We start from the raw sequence: 12,821 nt of genomic DNA on the forward strand, positions 1-12,821 counted from the left end.
ATTTTATTAATTATTATTAATAAGTATCAGTAAGTTTTCAAGCATAAAAATATTATATAATTGAACAAAAATCTATGGAGTACTGGAATGAGAAAATGAGCTCTGGGGGAAAAAATAAAAAAGAGCTATGTAAAATCTAAAACTTCAAATATTACTTTAAAAAAATAGCAAGACATGTCAGATTTCGGTTTATATTGCCTAAGTTATATTTAAAGAGAAATTTTACCTTTTTTGCTATGAAAATTTATAACATGCCAGAAATTACATCTTTCACATCTATTTAAACATACGATAAAAACTCTGAGTGACAATTTAAACTGTGAAGGAGCACATAGGGTTTCCATATTATTTTATGGGTACACAACCAAAAAAAAAAAGCTTTAAAACTGCTGCACACACATGGATTATGGTCAAACAGATTTCACTCTGCCACTTGCTAAATGTGGAAACTTAGGAAAATCACTTAACTTCTATAAATGGTAAGAGCTTCATCTCTTAAACAGAAATAATAGTAACCAGCTGATAGGGTTTTTGTGAGAATTAAGTGAAATCTCATATGGGAAACACATGGATGCTCAAAAAGAGGTAGCAATTACATAGAATGGGAGCAATTACCTAGAAACAGCTTTGTTATAGAAAACTATTCTTCCTAATGGACTTAGCACACAACTGAAGGGTCTGAGCCAGGGTGATAGCAGTTTTCATCAAATAAAATAGCGTTCACACTTGGAGGTGGATTAAACTCCCTAACCTACTCTCCTCTAGACATTTTTGGTACCGTATTTCAGAGTTTAAGGGAATAGTTTTCTCAGTCATATTTGAGACAGTTACCTTCTTTAAAGAACAATTCCTTAACACACCACAACATGAGACTTAGCCAAAACACTGAGGTTATTAATACTTTTTAAGTTAGTGCAATGACATAAAATGTATTTCTGATAAGCTCTGTAACTGAAAAGTAGAAACACATTTCATTACCAAATGCATAATAAAGCTAATTTCAAAGAAGAGATTTTTTCCTTAATATATACTGGTTGTTATGGACTGAATGTTTGTGTCCCTGAAAAATTCATATGTTGAAATCTAATTCCCAGTGTGGTAGTATTTGGAGGTGGGGCCTTGGGGAGGTAAATAGGTCATGATGGCAGGGGCCCTCATAAATGAGATTAGTGCCCTTTTAAGAAGGGGTCAGAGGGCCAGCTCACTCTTTCCACCATGTGAGGATACAAGAAGAAGAGTTAGCACTCTGCAACCCAGAAGATGGCTCGTACCAGAACCTGACCGTGCTGGCACCATGATGCCAGTTCCAGACTCCAGAACTGTGAGAAATGAACTTCTGTTGTTAATAAGCCACCTAGTTTACAGTATTTTGTTATAGAGGCCCAAGATGACTAAGACACTGGTGAAGAATCAGTCCCTCTCATTTTACACAAACAAAAGTTCATTCTAGCAATTTATTTTAGAAACTGTTTGGTAAATCAGTAAGTCAGAAATATGGATTCTGGTCCTGTATCATTTTAAAACCAGAAAATAAACCAAGAATATCAATATGCAACAAAGGCACTGTTGATAAAGCAGACAGTAGATAGTATAACTGGTATTTTTTTTTAAAAACTCACTAAAGGCAGTTATAGGTTCAATTGATCCAAAAGTAACTGTCTTGATTATTCCTCAGTGAACATTATAATCTTTGGGATGATGCAGCAAAACAAGTACCATGCCTACTGTTTTAAAGATTTTTTAAAAGAATACAATTTATTGTGATTTTGAGATAATTTTCCAATTGAAAGAAACGATGAGCCTGGTTTATTCTCTTTTTCATAGAGCCTTAAGGGAAAACAACAAAACTGAACAAAAATTTTAAAAACCAACAGATTAATTCACATGCTTGTCCTTTAACATTACAGTGTTAGCATTTGACAAGACATTCTCAGAACAGTGAATGGATTTATGGACAATCCATGAGGCAAACAATGTGCATTATCCTTAATCCAAAAACTAGAGCTCTTTGGAGCCAGAAGATGCAGGTCATTATAGAGGCAGAAGTCTCAATCATCGAAAAGCATGGAAAACATGTAACAACAAAGTGTAGACTTAACTAACAATGAGAACTGTCTGTAAGCACCTTCTGTTAAGTGATTGTCCATCGCAGTGATGCCACAGGAAGCAGGAGAGGAAATTCATCTTTGCTCAGATATAAAAGCAGAGGACATGAAACAATCCATCAGCTTTGCTACTTAGCAGGAAATCTCTTGTTCAGGTAGAGCAGGAGAGAAGGGAGCAAAATGCAAGATGACCTTCCTGTGAGTACGTGTGTATGGGGTGGGCTGGCCTGGGGTTGTTACTTTGTCCAGGAAATTTATGAAATGGAAATATTTATCCAAATTATTTCAAACTTTTTCCTTTTTAATTTTAGCTCTATTGTCATTCTGTTCCAATCCATCTCCTACACGCTTTAAAAGTCTCATTCTTCCTCTGTCATTTATTTTCTCTTTTTTATCTTTAACTTTTCCACTCATTTCACTGCATTTCTTTTCTGCAGTCTCTCAACTTTGAGGATAATCTGACAGATGGTTTTAAGAGCTGTGACTTTTTTAAAACAGAAACTATAATAAAATTATTTTATTTTCAACACCACTGAAATGCCGTGATCCATCATCTGAGGAGATTGGCAGGCTTCTTCCTTACTCTCCTGCATTCCCACGTAAGCTGTCAGCCCTGACAGTCAAGGTTTAGACATAAAAATCCACAAATCTAAGGGGTGGGGGGGAAAACCCCTTCTTTCAGCCAACAATGTCAATCTCTAGTCCCAAAGGATCATTTTACCAAAGTAACAAGCAGGTGGCAAACTGTAAGCGATCACCAACAATCTGCCTCTTCTACGTCCTGGAAGAACCTGCACCAAACCCAAACGGCTGCTGGACCTGCCCCTTAGGGAGGCACGAAGCTCCCTCGCATCTCTTGCGGCAGGCGTATATGCCCGTGTGCGGCCTCCAGAACCCAAAAGAGTCACAGATTATGGTCTGTGTCCCAGCATGCCCTTAGGGCTCTGGCAAGGGGGCAGGGCCCTGCCAATCCACCTCTGGACAGTAGCCAGGCACTGCCCATGTGCGCCCTGTGCCCATTGCTCCCAACCGAGGCACTTTCCCTTCACCAGCTAGTGAGGTCGACCAGATGCCCAGAGACCACCAGAACTCATCTTTGTAGGGTTGGTTCTGTTTCCGCAATTGTCTTAAATTCCACAGCACCAGCCCAGTAAGTGATTGATCCCACCAGCCCTCCAGAATCGGGCTAGCACACTGACTTTTGGCTCTTCAAATTATTTATAAAGGTAGGGGCCCTGCAAAATATGTTTTCACACCTCCCAACACACACACACACACACACACACACACACACACACACACACACACGCCATAGTAGCAGCTTCATGCACCAATGCGAGGCACCTGCCTCCTAGACCAGTGACAGATCCAAGGCACTTCTAGGAGGCAGCCATTCTAAGATCTAAACTAGCTGTGTGCTTAGGTTGGATTTAAAAGATTTGGGGTGGAAACCCAAGGAACCTCTTCACCGGATGCTCCATCAAGTAGGGACAGGGCCACCAGGCCTGTGATGAGACCACAGGCAGCACTGGTAGCCCACAGGCAAAGCATCAGTTATTAGGGCAACAACAGTCTGTCCCATAAGCACACCCTGGTTGTCTACAATGGCAGCCCCTGAGTAACAGCACCTGATTCATAAATTCACTTCACTCCAGCCTGTGTGGGGTGACAGCAGATACAATGCACTAAGATGGACCGGACAAGAATGGCAAATGATCACCCTTACCTTTCGGCCATTTGCAGCCCTAAATTTCTCCACACGAGTTATATTCATATTTTTGCTTTCTGGAAGAGAGTATATGTTTCTGCCTGTGAACTCCAGACTGTGTTCACACTGCTCCGAGGCAGCCCTTCACTTTAACTCAGCTTTGCCAAACAACCCTCCACTGAACCCTCTTTTCACTCAAAGGAATAGGTGTACCCCGTGCAGCAGTGGCCTCTGCTACAGGACCATTGCAGGCTAGAAGGAAGCCAGAAAAAGAACTATTACACAGCTGCCTGTTGCTTGCGCCCATTGCTCTGCAGTTGGAGCAAAACTTCCCCTTTTGTCTGGCTAGCTCTTTCTTGGGAAATATCACTTTGATGGGCCTCATGATTTTGCAAAATGAGTGCCCAAGGCCCTGTCCGACAGGAGAAGTAGTGACCGTGAGGAACTAACCTGCTGTGCATCATAAGAGGAAAGGCTGCCTTTACCAAGAACAGGGAGACTTCTCCTGGAAGCTCTTACAATGATACTCGGCAGAAGTAGAGCAAATTATTTGCAGTCTTCACATCAACTCTGTAATTTTTTTCTTTTTTTTTTGGCCACACCGTGAGGCATGTGGGATCTTAGTTCCCCAACCAGGGAGTGAACCCTCACCCCCTGCATTGGAAGCATGGAGTCTTAACCACTGGACTGCCAGGGAAGTCCCAACTCTGTAAAGTAATATTACCTATACTTTTACAAGTAAAGAAACTGACATACAGAGCAGATAGACTAACTACTCTACACAGCTAGCAAGTCATAAAGTCAGAATTCAAGCCTTCAGACCCCAAGCTCAGGGTCCTTTGGACATTAACAGTGTTGCCTCTTATAATAATGTTGCCTTTTCAACTTCTCCTTAGAAGCATGCTTAATCTTTCTGCAAACAGTAAGTCTCATCACATTCTTAGAGAATGAATTGAGTCCCAGAATTCTCGTAGACACTGCAGGCCAGGCATACAGTAGGCACCTAATACATATCTGTTGATTCATATTGACCCTGCCTGTATTTTAGGACAAGTTAGAGAAGGTAAACAATTTGCCAAATTTGAACAATTCAGAGAAGCCTTATGTGACTCACCACAGTTGACATCTTTTACTCAAAGTGCTACATATGGGACCACAGATCAGCCGCCACTAGGTGATTTTGAAGGATCTGATCCACAAGGAATATAGTTTCTGGAAAAAGAGACATTGGAGAGCCAAATGCAGCTTGTTTTGGAATTGAGCACCCTTGCCAAGGCTTCATTTATAAATAATGTAGGGCTAACTTCCTGGTAGCAATCCTAAATGGGCAGGCTACCTGTATCAGGTTGCCAACAACCCTGATGCAAGTACCTGAATTCTGTGTCTGCTGACAATTCCTGGTTAATGTCTCCAAAATTATTTTAAAGCAAGAATGAGAGCTCTAGCCAAGATGCCTCTATTTATTAAAGAAGACCTGTTAAATTAAAGCCATTCTTAAATACCCCAAAACTGAGACATTTGTTGACACAGTCCAGCAAACTATTGCCTGCAGAAATAGATTAGCTTTCTCTGGAATCATAACATGTATGCAAAGAGACACCTAGTGGACAAACATGTAAGTACACTGTTTAGCTTGAGACCAAAGACTGCAAGATCATTCTGAAAGATCAGTCTCACTCCTGCTTTTGATTTCAATAGAGCATTTTAAAAAACTACTAGAATCATAAAGCTGGAAATCTAAGCTTTAAAAAAGACTATTTTGTGTTTATTTCTAAAGGAAATTTTTGCTTTTTACTGTTTTTTAATTAGATTATCATACTGCATAAAGTCTTGAGAAATAACACAAAAATTAGAGTAGAATGTAATTGGCCAGCCACTTGAGTTCACCTTTCTCTGAACTCGCGTGAGCTTATTTTTTTTGTTTCCATCTCTTTATAGACTTTGTGTATGAGATTTTCCATTTGTCTTTGGGTTGTTTTATTCTTGCTTTCAATTAAGTAAAGCCAAAGACGTTTTTTCCAGCCAGCTTCCTGTGACCTGCCTGCTCTCTTCATTTTGCACTCTCTCACCCACACCTCACCTACACACTGTTTTATACCCATCTTCTCACATTCAGCTTACATCTGCACCTGCCACCCTCCCACTGCCCTAGATGACTTTAACCTCAAAAGTCTGTCATCACAAGGAAACAAGGAATTATTTTTTTCCTGACACCATTTTACTGAAATTTGGCTTATGTCAAACGTTTAGAGGAGAAAGGTTTTTTTAATTAAACAGATAAGTTTAATTTCAATGGGTATGAACTCACAGACCCCAACCCATAGAATTTTAAATCTGAAAGAGAAACACTTGTTCTCAGGGAAGCCAGATTACATTTACAAAGTCCAGTCACTCTAAGACTGCTGGGCCAGGAAAAGCCAAGCCACGTGGAGAGTCCCAGAACAAAGTGCTAGGAAAAGGAGGACCTAAGGAACACAGACGTGTGGATGAAAAAGCGATCTTGGGGCTTCCCTGGTGGCGCAGTGGTTGAGAGTCCGCCTGCCGATGCAGGGGACACGGGTTCGTGCCCCGGTCTGGGAGGATCCCACATGCCACGGAGCGGCTGGGCCCGTGAGCCATGGCCGCTGAGCCTGCGTGTCCGGAGCCTGTGCTCCGCAACGGGAGAGGCCGCGGCGGTGAGAGGCCCGCGTACCGCAAAAAAAAAAAAAAAGTGATCTTGGAAGCGGATCCTTCTGTCCCAACCACTCCCGCTAAAACCACATGAATCAGAGAAGAACTGCCAAGCCAAGCTCTTCTCAAATTCTGTCCTGGGTGAAACAAAGAGGTCCTCCCTACCATTTTCAGTAAGTAAGGTGGTCCTTCTCTCTTCCATCACATATTTGATGGTAATATGTTGAAACCTTTTCTTGGATATTAGGAATAAACCAAAGATGCTGAACACTGTATCAGAAGAGCTCATTAAAAATTAGTAAGCATTACAATAATTTAAAAATAAGAAATTAAGATTGTCAATATTTTCAGATGATATGATTTTACATATGAAAAAGAATCTACATGTGAATTATTTAAACTAAAAAGTGGATATAGAAGGGTTGCTAGATACCTGCCCAATATGTAAAAATCAATAACTTTTCTACATGCCAGCAACAGATAGCATGAAAATAAAATTTATAAGAAGATACAAATATAACAACATCATTAAATTCCAAATACATTAGAATGACTCTAACAAAAGACATGTAATACTTCTATGAAGAAATCTATAAAATATTATTGAAAGAAATTAAAGAAGATATAAACAAATGGAAGGATATGTCATATTCATTAATTAGAGGACTCAAGATTGCAAAGATGGAGCTTCCCTGGTGGCGCAGTGGTTAGGAATCTGCCTGTCAATGCAGGGGACACGGGTTCAAGCCCTGGTCCGGGAAGATCCCACAGGCCGTGGAGCAACTAAGCCCGTGCGCCACAACTACTGAGCCTGAGCTCTAGAGCCCACAAACCACAACTACTGAGCCCGTGTGTCACAACTATTGAAGCCAACACTCCTAGAGCCCATGCTCCACAACAAGAGAGGCCACCACAATGAGGAGCCCACGCACCACAACAGAGTAGCCCCCACTCGCCACAACTAGAGAAAGCCTGCACACAGCAACGAAGACCCAATGCAGCCAAAAAATAAAATAATAAGTAAATTTTTAAAAAAAGATTGCAAAGATGACTATGGTTAGTGCTTTTCCTTTGTTGTTAATTTTATTATCCTATGGCCAAAAGGATATTTATCTTACCTTTTCTTCTAGAACTTCTGTTGTTTTGCCTTTCATTTTAGATCTATAATCTACTTGCAATTGATCTTTGATTCTGGTTTCAAATAAGGGTTAATTTTCATTTTTAAAATTAGTAACCAATTGTCTCAGTTTCATTTATTGAAAATACTGTCATTTCCCCATTGGTTCTAATCATAAAGGAAAAACTTGGTAAGTTGGAACCCACTAAAATTAAGAATTTCTGTTTACCAAAAGACAACAGTAGGGATTGTAAAAGCAAGTAAATGAATGAGAAAAGATATGTGCAGTACATATAACCTATACAAGGCTATATACCAGAATGCATAAAGAATTTCTATAAATCAGTCAGAAACAGACAGAAAAACCCAAGAGAAAAATGAGAAAAGACTTAAGAGCCGTTTCACAAATGAGGATATCAGTTAGCCAATATATGTATGAAAAGGTGCTTAACCTCATTACCATTCAATGAAATACAAGGTAAAACTGTAAAGAAACATCATTAAACACTGGCCAAAATCATGAAATTTTAGAAGACTGACAATAACAAGTACATTGTAGAGCCAAAGAAAATACTCAAACACTGCTGTAGAGAGCGTAAATTAGGACAACCGTTTTGGAAAACTGTTTGGCAAAATCTGCTAAAGCTGACCACATGCATAGCCTATGACCCATAAATTTTACTCTTAAGAGTACATGCATCAGATATGCACGCACATGTACACTGAAAACATGTATAATAATGTTTCTAGAAGCTTTATTAATAATAGAGAAAATGTTAAAAAAATAATCCAAATGTTTATAAACAGGAAAGTGGATAAATTGTGGATTAGTCATACAATGGAATACTACTTAGCAATAAAAAAGGGGAAACTCCGTATCTCACAGTCATATAATATTGAAAGAAAGAAACCAGACACCAAAGAATATACACTGTATAATTCTGTTTATATAAAATAATAAAACTGGCAAAACTAGACCTCAGTGTTTAGCAAAGTACACCTGGGTCATTAAATTATACAGGAATGCAAGGCAGTAATTATCACAAATGGCAGGAGAGTGGTTACCTTTAAGGGAAGGCAGGGATTATTTATTAGAAGAGGCCAAGAGGTGATTCGGGGTATCCGAACAGTATCCTATTTCTTGACTCAAGTAGTAGTTACAAGAATTTTTGCTTTGTGATAAAGCATCAAGCTATTCAAATTAGTTTTGTGCAATCTATGAATATTATATTTAATATAATATACGTTATATTTCAAAATAAAATTTATTTTAAAAAGTAAGATTTAGCAGTATGTTATCTAAAAGAAGAAAAACAGAAAACAAAAGAATATGAAATGTTAAAATTTAAAAGATGGAAACAAATATACAGGCAAACATGAACAAAAAGAAAGCTGTGATGACAATTTTAATATCTGAAAATATAAAATTCATGGTAAATATACATATATATTTATAACAAAAAATACAGTCAGAAAATATAACCTTCATAGACATATAAATATATTGCCTCAAGCAACCACAACTCATAGAACTGGAAAGAGAAATATATAACTTGACAATTATAGTTGAAGATTATAGCACACATCTCTCAGATATCAATAGCTTAAGCAGACAATAAATAAACAGAAATGTAGATGACCCAAATGACACAAATTAGTAAATTTAGACACACAGAACTCTATACTTTCTATACTTGAGAAACAGAATAAACTCTCATTTTCAGCACACATGGTATATTGTCAAAAATTGACAAAAGTACTGTATTACAAAGGAAGTCTTGATAAATTTCACAGAACCAGTTTAACACAGATTATGTTCACTGGCTGTAATGCATTAATTATAGAAATTAATAATGAAAACATAGCTTTAAATAGTCTACATGTCTGGAAACTAAATCTTGCACTACTAAAAAAATTGTATAGATAATCAACAAGGACCTGTGTATAGCACAGGGAACTCCACTTGATATTTTATAATAATCTCTGTGGGAAAAGAATCTGAAAAAGAATAGATATATGTACATGTATAACTGAACCACTTTGCTGTACACCTGAAACTAACACAACATTGTAAATCAGCTATACCCCAATATAAAATAAAAATTAAATTTTAAAAAAGAATTAAGGAAATCAAATGGGAAATATTTAAAATTTATCACCATTGAAAACACTACATATCAAAAAAGTTTTAGGAAACACAGCTAAAGCATTTTTCAAAGGAAAATTTATACTTTAAATGCATTTATCAAAAAAAGAAGGGTTGAAAAAAAATAAGTTAAGAGCTTAACACATGAAATGAGAAAAATAGCAAAATAACAAACCCAAGATAGAAATAGTAAAAATAAAGGCAGAAATCAATAAAATAGAAAAATATAGAGAAGATTAATAAAACACAAAGTTAATTCTTTGAACAAAAATTAACAAAGTAGAACTCCAGCAAGACTGGTAAAGTAGGAAAAACTAGATACAAAATAAAAACTTCTGAGTTATACCTCTTAACCTGCCAATTATTCAGCCTGAAACTGTTAACATCAAAAACTTTCATTTGGATGCAGGTAAATAGTTAAGAAAAAATCTAATATAGAGAGATTACCCAATTATCCATCTTGCAACCTGCTCTCCTGAAAGAAATAAAATATTCTTTGCCAAAGTCTAACATTTTTTCACACATTGATCAGTGGGAGTAAAAATCTAACTGAAAATGAAATAAATTATTCATAAAATCAGAGAAAATTATTTTCCCCATAATTTTTTCCAGGCAAAATTACTTAACATTTAAAAACTAATTATAACATATCAGACTACTGTATACATGCAAAATTCAGAATCAAACAAATTGGAAAATTACTGTCAGGTTTCAGATCTGCTGCTTTCTTCCACCTATTAATCTTAGGCCCTTTTAATACAGACCCCCATTTCTCAAAGCTCACTAGAAGAATCTTTTATTGGTTATTTATTAATTTTTGTCAGACCAGCTCCTTTTACTTCAAGGACTTGCCTCTTCCCCTCCTTGAGGCACTGTCAATCATATGGTCCCACACTCCCCCAAACAGGAGCAAGCATATGGCTTAGGTTTGCCAATCATTCATTCATTCGTCAGATATGTATTGGCTGACAGTTTTATAGCCTGAAGATACAATATTGAACACAATAGATAAAACCTCCTGCCCTCATGGGGCCTACATTTCATGGGGATAGACAAATAATTAATAAGATAAGTAAGTAGAATAAATGGTATATTAGACTGAGATAAATGGGGAAAAATAAAATAGGGGAGAGTATTATAGAGGGTTGTGATTTTTAAATGGGTAGATAGAAATGGACTTACTAAATAGCCGATATTAGGGTAAAGACCTGAAAGAGGTGAAGAAATAGCCCATGGCTATCCAAGGGTGAAGCAGCCCAGCTTTGGGCAACGGCCAACACAGTGGCCCCAGAGTGGGACTGGGAAGGTGTCTGGCACGTGTGAGGCATAACAAGGAGGCCAGCATGCCTGAGGCTGCGGGTGCAACGGAAGGAGAGTGGCAGCAGATGAGGTCAGAGGGGTCATGGGAAGTCAGATCATGCAGATCTGACTTGGTCTTGGTGATCTTTTTTTTTTGAGTTAGGAATTAAAATTAATATTAATATTATTTTTATTTTAAAGTCAAGGAGAGATTTGAATTGAGAACTATGTAAATTATTTAAGGTCATACAGCTAGTAGGTGAGAGAGCCAGGTCTGAACTAAGGTCATGTAGAGTAACAAAGAGCAACTGATTCTCCTTTATTAACATCACTGATATAAATCTACCTCTCTTTCATTCTCACTGCTCCAAAGTGTAGTTCAGCCCATCATCACTCGGCCTAGACCACTTTAGTGGATCTCCCTTATCTTGGTTTGTATGTCTCCATTTCATCTTTAATACTGCTACCAGATAAATCTTTCTAAGATCTGATCATGTCAATTAAAAACGCTTCAAAGGCATCTCATTAACTATATGACGTGCTACAAATTTGTCAGTGTGGCCTTCCATAAGCTGCATCCTTCCTCTCTCTTGTATCCTCTCTTAGATCTTGGTGGTCTCTTAGGCAATGGTTGAAGACTCTAGCTTCCCTTGAATCTTTCCAGGCAAGCTTTGTAGGGTTTTGATCTGACAAACACATTAACAGCTCTGGCTCTAGCCAAAAGACTGATGGGAGCCAGGATATAAATTGAGAAACTAGTTAAGAGGCTCCCACAGTCATCCCGAGAAGATGTTAGAATGTCTTGAGCCAGAGTAGAAGCCGTAGAGGGGATAAGAAATAGATGAATCAAAGTACTTATCCTCTTTGACACAATGACCAATTCAGAAAGGAGTACATGAACCTACTCAGGCTAATCAGGAAATTCTGCCCAGACAATTAGGAAAAAGACTTGTCCTTTTTTCTGGGATTTTAGTCATGAGTGCAATGCAAACCCAGAGTTAGCAGTAGCCATCTTGGTTACCTGGTGGAGAGAATAGAGAATGAAACCAAAATAGTGGGAATCAGAGCTCAGAGAGAGAGGGAAAATAATAACCTTCCTATGCCACAAAATGCTGAATCAGACATATTTTAAAAGATGTACACTTGAATATGTCTTGTGAAATTTCAGAATTCCGAAGGTATGCAGAGAGGATAAAAAGGTATTTATCTACAAAGAAACAAGAATAAGAATGACATCAGATTTCTCATATGCAACATGGAATGTCAAAGATGTTGGAGCAATGCCTTGAAAGTTCTAAACGAAAATAAATTTTCTACATAAAATTCAATATCCAGTCAGACACACAATCCATCATGAGATTAAAATATCTTCTCAGGGAGAGACCTGAAAGATGGCGGAGGAGTAAGACGTGGAGATCACCTTCCTCCCAACAAATACATCAGAAATACATCTACACGTGGAACAACTCCTACAGAACACCTACTGAACGCTGGCAGAAGACCTCAGACTTCCCGAAATGCAAGAAACTCCCCATGTATCTGGGTAGGGCAAAAGAAAAAACAGAAACATAAGAATAGGGGCCATGGGCTTCCCTGGTGGCGCAGTGGTTGAGAGTCTGCCTGCCGATGCAGGGGACACGGGTTTGTGCCCCGGTCCGGGAAGATCTCACGTGCCGCCGAGCAGCTGGGCCCATGAGTCATGGCCGCTGAGCCTGCGCGTCCGGAGCCTGTGCTCCGCAATGGGAGAGGCCCGTGTACCGCAAAAAAAAAAAAAAA

At 38.3% G+C, this 12,821-nt stretch overlaps 1 protein-coding gene across 5 annotated transcripts in view; it reads right to left on the reverse strand.

The window, feature by feature from the left end:
* IPCEF1 (interaction protein for cytohesin exchange factors 1) overlaps positions 1–12,821 on the reverse strand; it is a 177,545-nt gene that overhangs the window by 101,593 nt on the left and 63,131 nt on the right. For 2 of the 5 annotated variants that reach the window (XM_024748042.1, XM_024748038.1), the window contains exon 4: positions 4,928–5,025. The exons of the other annotated variants lie outside the window; for them this stretch is intronic. The gene's annotated coding sequence lies outside the window, so the exon portion shown is untranslated. The remainder of the gene's footprint in view (positions 1–4,927; positions 5,026–12,821) is intronic. 5 annotated transcript variants of the gene reach the window in all.

Source organism: Neophocaena asiaeorientalis, unplaced genomic scaffold (assembly GCF_003031525.2).
Source record: "Neophocaena asiaeorientalis asiaeorientalis breed wild unplaced genomic scaffold, Neophocaena_asiaeorientalis_V1.1 scaffold123, whole genome shotgun sequence".
Taxonomy (NCBI): domain Eukaryota; kingdom Metazoa; phylum Chordata; class Mammalia; order Artiodactyla; family Phocoenidae; genus Neophocaena; species Neophocaena asiaeorientalis.